Here is a 15752-nt window from a genome sequence, read left to right on the forward strand (position 1 = left end):
AATGATGCTATATGAACAGATCAATGGATTAATGAAGATTGATATCTCTTGACGGGCAAGTAGGGGACAAGGAGGGAATGTGGAAATATGGATTTTTCTGGTCAGTTATGTCCCCTATCTTGGACCCCAACGGTTCTATGTGCATATTACAAGTACATGTATGTTTCCTCCAGTTCCAGTTATGAAGACGCAAACACATGTGCGTCCACCGTCAACATGTCCTCTGTCAGATCCGCCATGAATAGGCCGGATATTCCATTCCTAAGTATGAAAAGCCACCGGCTTTATATGGTTCACCTATGCCATTTTACAGTCCAGGCAAGTAGGCCCTGATTCTGTCGTCAAACTCTTCTTGCCTTCTGCCTCTGAAAACTCCAGTCTGAGCCTGCATCTGTGACCATGAACTTTGTCTCATTCTCTGCGCGGCTCACGAAGCCTGACATCAGCCTATTCTCTGCCAAGAACTGTATTTCACCTTCGAGTTATCTGCTTCGCCCCTCAGCCGATGCATTCCTGTCTAGTAGTTTAAGTAAACATTCTTCCAGCTACCGAGCAATGGCTCGGCTTCTCTGTCTTTATGCAAGTAATTCATAGTCCTGTTACCATGGAATATTCCTACCCCCTCGCATTTAGTGTAGACACTTAGACGCTTGTACACGCACGCACGGTCAGTATAGAATAGATTCTGTCCGAGAGTCCTTCTTTTGTGGATAACATAGTTCTTTAAACATAGGATGTTAGATATGATTTGGGATTAGGTTGACTTGACCCCCCAGACTTTTCGTCTCCACATGTAGAGCTAAATGTCAAGTCCCCTTCACCCCCTAGTTGCACGTCAATCACACGTCATGCTGCTGCGCGCGCATCTATGCCAAGTATTATCTTATAGATCCACCTATATATGACATCATAACCAATTATGTTCCTTTTTACTCCTTATTACACCCATTTTCGGTTACGCATATGAATCGTCATTTTCCTTATCAATTGTTACGCCTACTGCATTCGCTTCATTGTAATGTATGTACTATAAAAGTCATTTCTTGTCAATAAAGTATGTACTTCACTTCCTGAACCTCCGTGGTGATGGAACTTGGAGCAACCGATTATAATCGATCATTGGAATAAAGCCCATTCCGAACCTCTAATACCACGGATTCTGCCTCTCATTTTACTGAGCTATTTTATTATGTTTCCGTATCAAATTAAGTCCCGGTAATGAATTTTATTTACCACAAGAGAGCCCGGCCGGGTGACTCCCACGTGCCCCCCCGTAGATTCCACAACCTTGGAACTACCCTTCACAGCGGTCGAGTGGCATTGTCGGCCACTGCTTAGCACTGTGCCCTCCGTTGGAGCATACCGGGCCCGGTGTGCATGCGGAGGACGGTTAGAAGAGCTGTGAATGGGTATCGTACTTTAACTGGTGATTCCAGTACCGGTATTCTTTGTTGTCTGTAGTTGTTTATCTGTTTATTAAATCATCCTTAAACTTCCATTTCTCTGGTCCGTCGTCTGTTTGTCCCAACACCGAGAAAGCCAGGACGTTACAGTAAATGACAGTATCTTTTACCTATGTGTTTTGGTTTGTAGTGTAGTAGATGTATGAAGTGTGGAATTATGTGGGTTGTACTGGAATTGTTAGTTGTGGAATTGTGTGGGGGTAGAATTGTGTGGTGTGTGGTGTTTTTGTGTAGTGGAATTATGTGGCATGGTGACTGGATAGGGGTGAGAGCTGCATAGATCCGATAGAAGTAAGATAGAGAGGGATTGGTAGTTTGTACAGGAAGTGATGAATGAACTCAAGACAGAGGACCAGAAATATTGTGTGAGAAAGAGAAAGAAGGGGAGAGCAGGCTACAGACGCATAAAGAAGGAGGACCTGTGTATGCAGAAGACACCCTAAGAAGAGGAGGAGAGTGTGAGTTTGAGGGAGGGAAACCTTGAAAAGGCACAGGAAAGAAACTGTGCTTAGTATGTGTGAGCATAGCAAACACAACAAGATGGACTGAATGCTGAAACCTTTCAACTACTCACCCCAGTCTAGAGATCTGGTGGGTTTAATCCATCGTTCTTATGCTCACAATGCCACCGCAGTTTGGACCCAGCCATATGCAGATCAGTCTTGATCCTGCTCCTCATTGGGACAGTCCAGCCCGAACTGCCATGCCAGGTACTCCCTGGACTGGAAACAAGCATTCTGGTACCGGTTTTGGGATATCACCTTCATCAACCGGGCTAGCTTGAATCCAGTCGCGCAGCAAGCAAGGTACCCACGATGGATTTAACCCAGATCTGGGACCGGAGGTGAGTGTTTGATTTGTTCAGCATCCCGTCCATCATCTGTTCTCTATGCATTTGTTACTTCTCTATGCATTTGTTACCCGAAGTGGGATGGGTATGCCCAGACTTGGGTCCCGTGCTTACTATGCCACCAGATTAAGACTAGCCTGGCTTGTGCAAGGCCCCGGCGTCACCTCTCGCCGTCGGCCCTGAGCGCCGCACGTCGCCTACTGCACTCAGAGGGCTCCGTTCAAGGAGATGCAGGGAGGCACCTCTGATTGCAGCTGGGACTCGGCACAAAGCATTGCAGTCCTGCGTGTCAGCAGCCCCTGGGATCCGTCCCGTCTTTAGTAGTTTGTTTCCCTGGCTCACCAGGTCTGCTTGGGGGTGTGTAGCTTCAGGTCGCTCTGGTGAGCGGGGGTCTCATCGGGCTCTTCTATCCAGCTGTCTGCTCTTGTTTCCCGACTGGAAGCGTCAGGGAGGGCACTTATTGTTATGGATATTGCCGGGCGGACTACAAAGCTATTTTAGGGTGCGTCCGCTCTGGTCAACATCTTGGCCACACCAGTTAGACTTAGCTTCTTTCTAAAGTTAAAATCTGATATGGAAGTACTTGCCAATTTAGTGCACTTATCTTAGTATCTAGCTGTGACAGGGAGACGGGACATGGGAAGGGGTGAATTGGATCACTATCAGCCTGACATTTATTTTCCATAAAGAAAACAATATAAAAGAACCGAGTTTCCTTACCTGGCCTCTTCTTTGTTTTATCCAAGGGGTATTCCAGAAGACTTCGTAGGCTCCCCTCTGGATCTGAAAAACAAAAACAGGAAGAATAAATACAACTAGAGACTTTATTTTGGACTCCTATAAAAGAGAATAATTAGAAGTACTGTTGTTTTGTTTCTTTGTTAAGACAAAACTTCTACTTACTGAGAGACAATAAATAATTTGCTCTCATAGAAAATTGGGTTGGACTCAAGTGTATTTCCCGCAAGTGTTAAAAGTGATGGAGAATGTGGGCAAATTAAGCCATTGGTAAAAATGGATACCGTTGTACAACAGTTGATTCATGGACAGAAGAAATTAGAATGGGCCATGGAGAGGCAAATGTCCTCAGCCAAAGCAGATAGAGAAATCTTCAAGGATTCAATGAAAATACATGTTGCAAGCCTGCATAAAGTAGCAGAGGATCAGTATAACCTCACTTCACAACTGTCAACTCAACGCTCAAGTGTTTTGGGCCCCTACATTTCCTTGCAAATATTCCCTCCGGGGGAAGACCCTGATGCTTTCCTCTTAAATTTGTAGTGAACCACTCGGGCCTGCGCTTCGCCCCCAGAGAAGAGGCCTTTTTTCTTGGCCCCTTTATTGGTAGGGGAAGCCCAATTTGCTTACCAAAAAGCCAACCCTTATGGTACAGCCTCCTATGATGAAATTAAACATGTTATTCAAGATTATTTAAGGTTAGATGCAGAGGCGTAGCGCATAAGGTTTCGAAAGGAGTGAGGGTCCTCAGGGGACTGCCCCAGAACCTTTTTTTAAAGTTAAAACTGGCCGCTGATAAGTGGCTCTGCCCTCCGGAGAATTCAAAAGAGGATATTATGAACCTAATTTATTTAGAGCAGTATCTAGAAGCCTTACCCCTCACCACCCAGAGATGGTTGAAGCAACATACGGGCTTGACCATCGACGAGGCTGTTGAGATGGCCACTACTTTTTTGTGAGCTCAGCCACGGTTCTTGGACACACCTACAGCAATATCCAACCTCCCAATAAAGAAGCCCACTAAAATGATGACCGAACCCTCTAAGACGAGAATCTTTCGGACCATGACGAAATCTTTGAAAAATCCACAATGCTTCAAGTGCGGAGAATGGGGTCATATTTCTAGATTTTGGCACAATATGAAACCATCAGCATCGGAGGAACCTACGAATGTTAGTTGCATTCCTCAGACTGATCTATACACTCAGGACCTGGGACACTGTTTTTACGTAAGTTTAAGAATAAAAACGGACATGATCAGAGCGTTACTAGACTCAGGGTGCCACCAAACAGTTATAGCAACTAAATGGGTTGACTCCAACTGCATCGTCCCATCTAGGACAGTAGGTATTAGGTGTGTTCATGGGGATGTAAAACAGTATCCAGTAACCCGGGTATCCCTTGCCCCTCCGAAGGGCGGTCCTCTGAACATTTTTGCAGGGGTAGTTCCAACTCTTCCAGAAGAACTCATCCTACGTACTTACAATCAGGAAATATTTTCCACACTACTGAATCAGATAGGTCCCCTTATATGTAAACCAGAGAAAGCCAACATGTTGTTAAACGCTCTCTTTACCGCTGAACCGTGGCATATCGATAGGGACTTTCAACAGGCACTGAGAAATGATATAACATTACAGAATTCATGGAGAGCTGCTGAAGAGAATAAAAGGAAGACTAACGGTTGGTTCCCTCACTTTATTGAAAAAAAAAGGCCTTCTTTATAGGGTAGGCACCCTAGGAGCAGAACCTCAGCTCTTGGTCCCTAAGGATTTTCGAGAACAAATCCTGTTCTTTTCACACTCTCATCTCTTGGCGGGTCATTTGGGTCCACTAAAGACTTCCCAGACGCTAATAAGGTACTTTTACTGGCCGAGTATCTATGCAGAGGTAAAAGCCTACTGCCAAAGCTGACAGATTTGTCAAAAAAAGGAACCCCTACCGCTCCCCTCCAGTCCCTCTTCAGCCTTTTCCTATCATAGGGCACCCTTTTAAACAGACTGGAATGGATCTAACAGGCCCGTTCCCAAAATCAAATCAGGGAAACTTGTATTGTTTAGTGGTGGTCGATTATGCGACCAGATATCCTGAGGCGGTGGCCCTTAAGACTGCTACCACAAAAAAACATTGCTAGAGTGATGGTTGACATATTTTCAAGAGTAGAATTTCCGAAAGAAATCCTTACAGATCAGGGGAACCCTTTCATCTCCAAAATAATGTAGGAGGTATGTACTATCCTGAACGTAAAACATCTTAAGACTGCAGTTTATCACCCCAAACAGATAGGCTAGTAGAACGTTATAATGGCACCCTTAAACTCACCCTCAAGAAAATGCCCTTAGGAGAAGGGAAAAAGAGGGACCTCCTCTTACCATTAGCCCTTTTTGTAATCAGGGGACAAGTGCAAAGCAGCTTGGGTTGTTCCTCTTTAGAATTGCTGTATGGACACCCCAGAACCCTCTTGTAAATAACCAAGGAGGCCTGGGAAAAACATACAGGAAGTGAAGCCCAGGAACTAATGGACTATGTCCAACAGTTACACTCACGACTTGGGAAGCAAAGAGATCTAGCTCAAACTCAGAGCCAACAGAGACAGAAAAGAATGTATGATAAAGGGAAAAAATTGAGAGAATATCAAATAAACAACTGGGTTCTGGTCTTCCTACTTCTCATAAAAAAATTATCTCTGAATGGAAGGGGCCCTATCAAATAAGAGGGGAAATGGTCGAACCACCTATAGAGTCAGGGTAGGAAAAACCCAAAGAACAGACCTACCATATAAATATCCTAAAAAAAATGGATAGGGCCACCACCCTAATTAGTGTCTTGTTCTCAAAACCCTAGCATAAACCCCTGCACCCTGGAACAATTAGGTACTAATGATCAATTGACTGAAGAGCAGAAACACTCCCTCCAACTACTCCTACGATCCTACTCAACCCTGTTTTCAGATATACCGGGGCGCACTCACTTAGCTGAACATGCCATTTCCACAGAGAAAGGGGTAGTAGTCAAGCAAAAGCCCTATAGATTACCTGAAGCAAGACGACTAGCTGTAGGAAAGGAAATCTCACAGATGCTACAAATGAAAGTTATTCAACCTTCCAAGAGTAACAGGTCGTCGCCTATAGTTTTAGTCCCCAAACCAGATGGGTCCGTTAGGTTTTGCATAGATGTTAGGGCAGCACACAAGATCTCCAAATGCGACGCATAGCCTTTACCCCGGATAGACGAGCTTATAGAGAAGTTAGGGGAAGCCAAATATATAGATTGTTGACTCGAAGATTCCTCGGGAGCGGATCGATGCCAAAAGGGGTCCACCTCTCGACAGCCCCAACCCTGAATACTGTAAAAGCACAGGAGAGTGGGATGGTCAAGCGGGGGAAGGAAAGGATGGGAACAGCAGGGAGGGAGATCTGAAAAGGAAGGACACTCAATACATTAGCCTCTCCTATAGTATGTCAGGTTCAACTCAATCTATATGAGGGATGCGTACCTGTAAATAAACAAAACCATGTTGTCTCCAGGTGTACTCATCCTGGATCCTCACACAAGCAATACCCTGTTCTGAATGATATAGGTTTTCTATAAATGAAAGGAAGGCAACATGAAAACACGCTCCTCACACTCTGTGGCCAGGCAGGCAGCAAACACTCTATCTCATGCACTTTACCATACACACCATATAGTTTGTTGAGCTTCGCTTCACAGGGGATGAGCAGACTGCCGCCTCATGGCCCCCTGTTATATACAAGGATCAGGAGTCAAAATGCTTCTTTTAACTCCGTAGCATTACATTGAATGTCAAACAGTTTGTAAAGGTCTCAGGGCATCTGTATTGTTCAGGTACGACTAAACACCTAATAGCACCCAGGAAGTTGCACACAGGGATAGCGAAATTAAAGGTACACCAAAATGTTGCGTAGCACGTAGCAAGAATACAACACTCAGCAAGGAACAGAAAGGCGAGGGTTTTCCCTCGCTGCACCTGAAAGGTCTAGGCAAGAGCGCGGAGCTTCCGCGATAACAATATCGAGAGCAGCGGCTCTCAAGGATCCGGGTGGTGCATGTGCACCCTTACCCTACACGGGCGAACAGCAGACGTCGGGTTTCTCGGCTGCTACAGGAGAATAATCAGCAGCGAGTGAAACGCCGAGCGGCGTTTTCAATGGTTTACTTCTTCCGGGTTCTTCCCACGTGACTGGACTTGGTGGCGGAAGCGCGGGGATCATGGGAATTGAAGTTCTAACTCCCGCTTCGTTCTCGTTCCGCTTCCACCATCCGGCTAGCCACCCCAACAGCGCTTTTGCCTTGACTTCTCGTGACCCATTCAGGGGAGGCCGCGGGTCAGGTAAGGCACGGAGAGGAAGGAGCGTAACCGCACATCCTCTCTTTGGGGTCCCTTTTTGTGGGCCGGGCTTACTAGGATTCTTTGTATGAAACAGATGTACCAGACGAGGGGCATGTACGTTGGTAGCTGGCTCCCACGAGTTTTCTTCAGGTCCATAATTTTTTCAAGATAAAAGATACCATAAGGATTTGCGTCTCCACTTGGAGTCGAGTATTCTCTTCACCTCATACTCTGGTTTTCCATCTATTAGTATAGGAGAGGTTGGTTGTCGCGGTGGTTTGGCAGACGGTTTCAGGAGAGAAACATGAAAAACCGGATGGATCCTCATGTGTGAGGGTAAGGCGAGTTTGAACGCCACTGGCCTACTGTTTTAGTATGCGATACGGGCCCACGTACCGAGGATTGAAAATGCTGTATTTGCGAAATCTGAAATTCCTCGTTGACAACCATACATAGTCGCCCTTCTCATATGTTGAACCTGGTCTACAATGCTTGTCGGCCTGTTTTTTGTATTGTTCCTTGGTTTTCTGTAGGTTTGTTCTGGCAGTTTTCAGGGTTTCTTGAATCATTGTAACCCTTTCTTGTACATTAGGTATTTTTTCATCATACTGAGGTTTTACTATGGGGAGAAAGCGTGGATGAAATCCATAAGTACAGAAAAAGGGTGTCATCTTATTTGAACAATGCTGAGCGTCGTTATATGCAACTTCCGCTAACCACAGAAGGTCCACCCATTCGTCCGTTGTTTGATCCACGTAGCAGCGTAGGTATTTCTTTAGGGTTTGGTTTAGACGTTCGGTCTGACCGTCTGTTTGTGGGTGGAAGGCTGTGGACATGTTGTTCGCTATATGAAGGGTTGAGCACCAAGTTTTCCAAAATGTGCTGGTAAATTGAGGGCCCCTATCTGTGACGATGACCTTGGGTAAACCATGAAGACGCACGACATTAGTGAGTAGTAACGTGGCCAACTGGGATGAGGAGGGTAGGTCGGCGCAGGCAATGAAGTGACCCAACTTAGTGAGGTTATCCACGACCACTAAAATGGTCGTACATCCTTTATCCTTAGGTAAACTGACAATAAAGTCCATTGACACGTATTCCCAAGGTTCTTCGGGAGTGGGTAAAGGTTGGAGTAGTCCTTGAGGCTTTCTATGGTCTGCTTTGGCCTGACAGCACACAACACATTCTTGAATTCTTTTAGCGATGTCTTGTTTAACATTGGGCCACCAAAAGTGACGCAGAATTTTCTCCATTGTTTTCTCCAAGCCTGCATGTCCAGCGCAGGGATCCTCGTGGCACCAAGTGAAGACTGTTTTTCTTAAGGCAGTGACAGGGATCAACAACTGATGCTTGCGTATGGGAAGTCCGTCCTTTAAGTGCCATTCTGTATTTCTTTCCATCCAGGTCTTCCAAGATGGACTTTTAATGGCCTGTTTTACTTGGTCCAGGAATTCATCTGTTTGTATTACACACACAATTTTTGTGGAGGGAATGATGGCATGTAGCTCCTGTTTGTTCTCAGCAAGGGAATTGTCACGACGAGATAAGGTGTCTGCCTTCCTATTCTCCACCCCTGGTCTGTAAGTAACCACGAAGTCGAACTCGGCAAAGAACAACATCCAGGGGGGCGTGGCTTGCAGCCAAGCAAGATGGCCGCAACCTAGTTGGGCTCCGGGGACGAGATCGACTCCCCTTACATCCGTAATCCATCCGAGCGGTGATCCGACCCCAAAAGTCCCGAAACGTACAGCGGACACAAAGCGACGCCGCCTGATCCGACTCCCGGATCCCTCGGACGCCTGGAACGGAATCGGCGAGGCCCGGAGCTCTGCGGCCTACCTCGGTGCGTACGACCGGGGCCTCGAGTGGCAGAGGGACCCCGGGCGGGGCGCGACCGGGCCGGACCGGCCCTGATGCGGAGGCGGAGGCGGAGGTTGGGCGCCTGCTGGCAAAACCGACGACAGCGCGACCGGATGAAGCCGGGGCAGCAATGAGGCGAGTGATCTGGAGAGGGCTGCACAATCGTGCCTGAAGACCCAGATCGGCCCGCAACGAGGGACCTGCTTGAGGCGCCGGGGCTGAGGCACGAACTCCACTGATTATCCGTGAGACCTGAAACGCGCTTCTGCGAGCTGCTGCCTGACGCCGGTGGGGCTCCCCCGAGCCTTCACTACTAGCGGGGACCGGTGGGGTGAACCGGGAACTGTGGCCCTGCCCTGAGCCGGGCCCCGCCGAGGTGAGAGGCCGCCCCTTCTGATCCGTGCCACCCCCAGAGGGACGACCTGGGATGGAGAACATTCCCCGGGCTGCCTGAGGGGTTCGTGACCTGACTGGGGAGCCCTGCTGCACCGACTCTCCATTGCTCTGCGGGAGTGAAATTTGGGAGGCATCACCCGTCTGCGCCATGAGCGGGAAAGGAACCAAGGGGCACCACCAAGGCAAGCTGGATAAATTCGCCTACACCAAAGACTCCGCAGTGCCAGACCGCAGCGGCCGCGCCGAGAAGATGGCAGCGACCAACGACGCAGCGAAGGTAACACTGGAGGACATTATGGCGGCCTTAACACAGGTACAATCTACGGTGGGGTCGATTTCTACGGACGTGTCCCTGCTTCGCGCGGACTTCCAGAATATGTCCGCCAGGGTTGCGGAGGTGGAGCAGGTAACGGAGACTCTGGCAAAGGACTCGAGATGCCTCTTGCAGAGGGTGTCGCAGTTAGAGTCAGAGAACAAACGTATGGCGGCCCGGCTGGATGACCAGGAAGGACGTTCTCGCCGCAATAACGTGCGCATTACCGGGATTCCCGAAAGTGAGGGACACCCAGCCATTGACCTCTATGTTGAAGAATTGATCAAATCCAAGTTACAGCCCCGGGGCCTCTCAGCATTTTTATCGGTGGAGCGAGCACATAGAGTACCAGGAGGGCGTCCGAAGGTGGGGGCGCCTCCGAGGCCCGTCCTGGCCCGCCTGTTTAATTTCCGAGACAGGGACGCCATTCTGCAGGCGGCGCGGGTGGCACCGCCCATCCGTCTCCAGAACTCCACGGTGTCCTTCTTCCCGGACTATACGGCTGCGGTGGCGGCGCAGCGACGGAGCTTCGTGGAGGTCAAGAAGAAACTAAGGGCCCGAGAACTTCCATATGCAATGCTCTTCCCGGCGCGTCTTCGTGTTGTGGCGGAGGGCAAGACTCTCTTCTTTAACACACCGGAGGAGGATCATGACTGGTTGGAGGGGTAGCGCCAGGCTGGTAACGCAGGGCGCCCTAACCGGGGGACAAGGCGCCCCGGGAATGCAGAAGATCCTACTGGACACGACCGGCGAATAGAAGAGGTTGAGGAGGAACCTACCGGATGACATAGTGGCTTGCATCCTCCCCGAAATGTAGTTCGAGACTGACCTCCGGGGACCGCTGATGATGTATTGGCCTCGTATCAGCTGTTTTGGGACATGAACGATGGGACCTGGGGATAGGGGATGTCCTGGTCTCCCTCGGACTCCACGCTCCTTAAAGCGCAAGTACTGGTTGGGGTTAAAGGGATTGAGCACTCTGCTGAGTTGGGGTGGCGGGCAGTTCTGAGTCCGTGTGGCAGGGAGGGGGGTGGGGGGTTGGGGAACGTTTTATGGTTTTGTTTCTTTGTTATGGTTGTATAGGACACGGCCCTCAGACTTACACCACGCACATGCTCAATACACGACCCGGGTCGCAAAATGCGCTATCCGCATCATGCTTTGTCACTTCTCCCAACCGCCGTGAAGTCAGACTTGCTGAGTGATGTAGCCCCTGACACTAATTTGACCCCGGTGCAGCCCCTCTCTCTACTCACATGGAATGTTCGGGGATTGGGAGATAAAATCAAACGGGGCCTGGTCCTGCACAGTATCAAACGGTGTGCCCCGGCACTGGTCTTACTCCAAGAGACCCACCTCACGGGCACTGCTACTAGAGCGCTGGACAGATGGAGATATAAGATGGTGGTGCACTCTGAGTTCACCTCTGGGTCCCGGGGGGTTGGCATCTTGATGCGCAAACAGTCCCGCTTAATCATGCTTGGTGTCCATACGGACGGAGCCGGGCGTTTCGCCGCCGCTCACCTTCAATGGGAAGGACACCCCTACAACGTAGTGTCGGTCTATATCCCACCCGGGTTACATGCCGAGGCGCTCCCGGCGCTTAGTGAATTTCTACTTACGCTACCAGAGGGAGAGGTGTTAATTGGTGGTGACTTTAATGCAGTGATGAATGACCACATTGACCGGTCTCCGCCTCGAGCGAGGGGCAGTGGCACGACACTCCTTGCGGGCTTCACGGCGGTGCTCGGGTTCACAGACCTTTGGCTATTGTATCACCCGGGGACGCGATCCTACACGTACCACTCCGGGGTGCACGATAGTCTAACCCGTATTGATCACTTTCTGGGCTCCCCCGGTTGCCTTCACAATATTGAAAGTATTGACATTAGACCCAGGGGCATCTCTGATCATTCCCTGATCCTCTTGCATTACAATAGTTATCACCTGATGCGCCGCCGCGTATATCCGATACGCCCCAGCTACATGCGACTGCCGAAGATTAGTAAATCCATCGCACAGGCGACAAAACTTTACTTCCACGAGAACGCCGCTTCGGTCGACTCCCCCACGATTCTTTGGGAGGCGTACAAAACGGTGATGCGGGGCCAGGCAATGGCTGCCATCACAGGTTATAAGCGCATGCAGACATCTGAGTTGCAGTCGCTGGAGCTTGCGCTCCGGACTGCGGAGGCTCGCCAGGCCGAAGCCCCCTCCCGTGAAACCTCGCATGACCTGCGAGTGGCTCAGGTGAAGCACAAGGAGCACCTGGCAGAACGTGTCAGACAGCGACTTGAGGCCTCGAGGCACACAGTCTACGACGTAGGCGATAAAACCGGCAGGCTACTGGCGTGGCTAGACAGGCACGACAGCGGAGCCCGGTGGATTGCGCAGCTTGCAACTGCCGAGGGGTCGAAAACGTCAGACCCACGAGAAATAGTGCACACCCTGGCGGGGCATTTTCGTGAAGTGTACTCCTCCAATTCCTCCCTGTCGGTGGAGATGGCATTGACATATATCAGAGACCTGCAGATGCCCAAGCTCTCCCCCGAGGCTAGAGAGTCCCTGGAGGCCGAACTCACGGTAGAGGAGCTACAGGTGGCTATTAAGGCGTTGCAGCCCGGTAAGGCGCTGGGTCCCAACGGCATCCCGATTAAGCTGTATCAACGGCTGCCCGAGAGGCTGGCCCCACACTTGCTGAATATGTACAAGCACGGCCTAGAGGCGGGGGAGCTCCCCGCGGACCAGCGAACGGCCACTATCGTGGTAATACCGAAGCAGGGTAAGCCGGCGGATCAATGTGCCTCCTATCGTCCCATCTCACTGATCAATGCAGAGGTCAAGATCCTTGCGAAACTGTTGGCCCTCCGACTCACGCCTCATTTGGCTGACATAGTGCACCCGGACCAGTCGGGCTTTATGCCCGGGAGAAGTACCTCCCACAATCTGAGGCGCTTACATGGTGTGCTGGCCCGAGTGGACCGACTGCGGGAACCAGCTGTCATTCTCTCCCTTGATGCCCGCATGGCATTCGATATGGTGGAATGGCCCTTTCTCTTCGCGGTATTGTCACATCTGGGGTTTGGGCCGAAGATCTGTGCCTGGATCCGACTCCTCTACACCAAGCCGCTGGCCCATGTCGCGGCCAACGGGCATATGTCGGAGGATTTCCCCCTGGGGCGGGGTACTCGTCAGGGCTGCCCGCTCTCGCCGCTGCTTTTCGCCCTAGTGCTCGAGCCGCTCGTGACTTGGATACGGTGGGAGCCTATGATGCGGGGCCTTCACTGGTCTGCGGACTGGGAAGACCGCGTCTCCCTCTACGCGGATGACATACTACTTTACTTATCTTCCCCTAGGCGCTCCATCCTGACATTGCTTAACATTTGCGAGGTGTTCGGCCGGGCATCTGGCTATACGATAAACTGGTTGAAGTCAGTCCTTCTGGTGCTACGGGGCCCCCCTCCTCGCCTGTCGGAGGGCTGCCAGATACAAGTGGCGGAGGGGTCGTTCAAATACCTGGGAGTGCACGTTACATTGGATCAGCTGGAATTTTTCAGGCACAACTTGAGCCCTCAATTGGACCGCCTCAAGCGTGATGTGCAGCACTGGGGAACGTTGCCCTTGACCCTGGTGGGGAGAGCGGCGCTCTTCAAAATGATGGCCCTGCCGCGGTTTCTTTATTTGCTGGAGAATACTCCATATCCGGTGCCGCCGACCTACTTCCGCGCGGTAGCAGCGCAGGTCTCCAACTTACTCTGGGGCAACAAACCGGCGCGCATTGCACAAGCAAAACTAGTCCGTGGGTGGTACGATGGGGGAATTGCGCTCCCGGATATCCAGCTCTATTATTGGGCGGCGCAGCTTAAGGTGATCAACCAGTGGCTCCATGCGCCTCAGTCGGACCCTGCGTTTAAGGCGGATAGGGATATACTGGGTGAAAGTGGTATGCTAACCCCACTATATGATGCCCGGCTGGCCCCGCAGCTGATCGGCCCTCTGCGACAGACTGTGTCTATCTGGCATGCAGCACAGGCCAGGTTGGGTTGGCGGGGAGTTCTGACGCAGCTTACACCTCTCTGGGATACCAAACGGCTGGGACGTCTGAGGGACAGCAAGGGCTTTGACGTTTGGGACACCATCGGGATCTCGGTGATAGGCGACGTGTGGCACAAAGGGGAGGTCGTCCAATTCGCTCGCTTACAACAGCAATATGAGCTGGCTCCCTCAGAATGGTTCCGATACCTACAGATGAAACATGCCCTGACGACACGGTTAACCCCAGGTGTGCAGGTTCCGGAGGCATCCCCGCTGGAGGACAGGTTGTTGACCGAATACATGCCTAAGAGGGCGACGTCCTTCACGTACCGTAAATTGATCAACAATTTACCGGACCCTATGGGGCTCTTGCGGGAGAGATGGGCCGGCGAGGTCGGCGATTTTGATGACCCGGACTGGCGGGAGGCACTGGCCTCGCCACGCGAGGCGGGTATACCCTCGAGGCTGCGGCTTGTGCAACTTCGTATTCTACATCGTTCGTACTGCACCAGAAGCTTGTTACATAAACTGGGCAGAGCGCCTCATCCCTTCTGCCTGCGGGGTTGCGGGGAGGAGGGAACCTTCTATCACATTATCTGGGACTGTCCTGTTCTCCAGATATTCTGGAAGCGAGTGCTGCGAACAATGTCACAGGTGTGCGGGGTGTCGTTGATGCCTGAGCCCAGACGCTGTCTGTTGAATGTGTGGGAGCCCACGGATCTCAATCGTCAGGCGCTGGGCTGGGTGACGCTGGGGAACATGACGGCCAAACGGAACATAGCCCAAAAATGGGGAGCGGTGGAGACACCGTTGCTATCAATATGGAAGAGAGAGATGGATAGGGCTATGTTTGCTGAGCGCTCCGTATTTATCAGGCGGGGTTGTCCTCGAAAGTGGGTCAGAGTGTGGGGAGCGTGGAACAAGTATAGGAGTAACATATGTGATCCACCACCTCTTTCAGACGAGGAATCCTCTGACTCGAATGGCTAGGAAGGCCCGGGGGGTGGAAGGGAGGGTGGACGACAATGTTGGTTTCAAAGCGTTCGACTTGGGCCTACTTGAAGAAATTATGTCTCTGCGTGGTGATTTGTCTAATGAACTGTACATACGGTCTGATTCCATGTCCTTTGGTTGTATTTGTTGTGAAAACAATAAAATTTCTTTAAAAAAAAAAAAAAAGAACAACATCCACCGTAGTTGACGAGGGGTGAGTAACCGAGCTGACTTCATAAATTGCAGGTTTCGATGGTCCGTATATACCGTTACGGTATGCCTTTTGCCCCCATCAGATGATGCCTCCATTCTGTAAAGGCGTCTTTAATAGCAAGGAGTTCTTTTTCTGCTATGGTGTAGTGGGTTTCCGCCGTTTTTAATTTACGGGACATGTAGGCCACAGGATGCAATTGCCCATTCTTTTTATTCCTTTGTGATAGGATGGCTCCAATGGCCACATCCGAAGCATCTGCCTCCACTACGTATGGTATGTCACTGTCTGGGTGAGCAAGAATAGGGGCACTGGTGAAGGCGGTTTTTAACACCGTGAATGCCTTCTGGGCGTCTTCATTCCATTCATAAGAGAAGTTCTTTTTAAGTAGTCTGGTCAGGGGAGCCGCCACTTGTGAGAACTGTTGAATAAAATGCCTGTAAAAATTGGCAAATCCCAGAAAACATTGCATTTCTTTTATGTTTTTTGGGGGTAACCAATCCAAAACAGCTTGTATTTTGCGCGACGCCATTTCTTGTCCA

The 15752-nt window shown here is 50.4% G+C and overlaps 1 protein-coding gene across 1 annotated transcript in view; it reads left to right on the top strand.

Annotated features, from left to right (window-relative positions):
* LOC146808453 (transient receptor potential cation channel subfamily M member 2-like) overlaps positions 1-15752 on the top strand; it is a 2757229-nt gene that overhangs the window by 775903 nt on the left and 1965574 nt on the right. The window lies entirely within an intron of this gene.

The sequence above is a fragment of the Triturus cristatus genome, chromosome 8 (genome assembly GCF_964204655.1).
Source record: "Triturus cristatus chromosome 8, aTriCri1.1, whole genome shotgun sequence".
Classification (NCBI taxonomy): domain Eukaryota; kingdom Metazoa; phylum Chordata; class Amphibia; order Caudata; family Salamandridae; genus Triturus; species Triturus cristatus.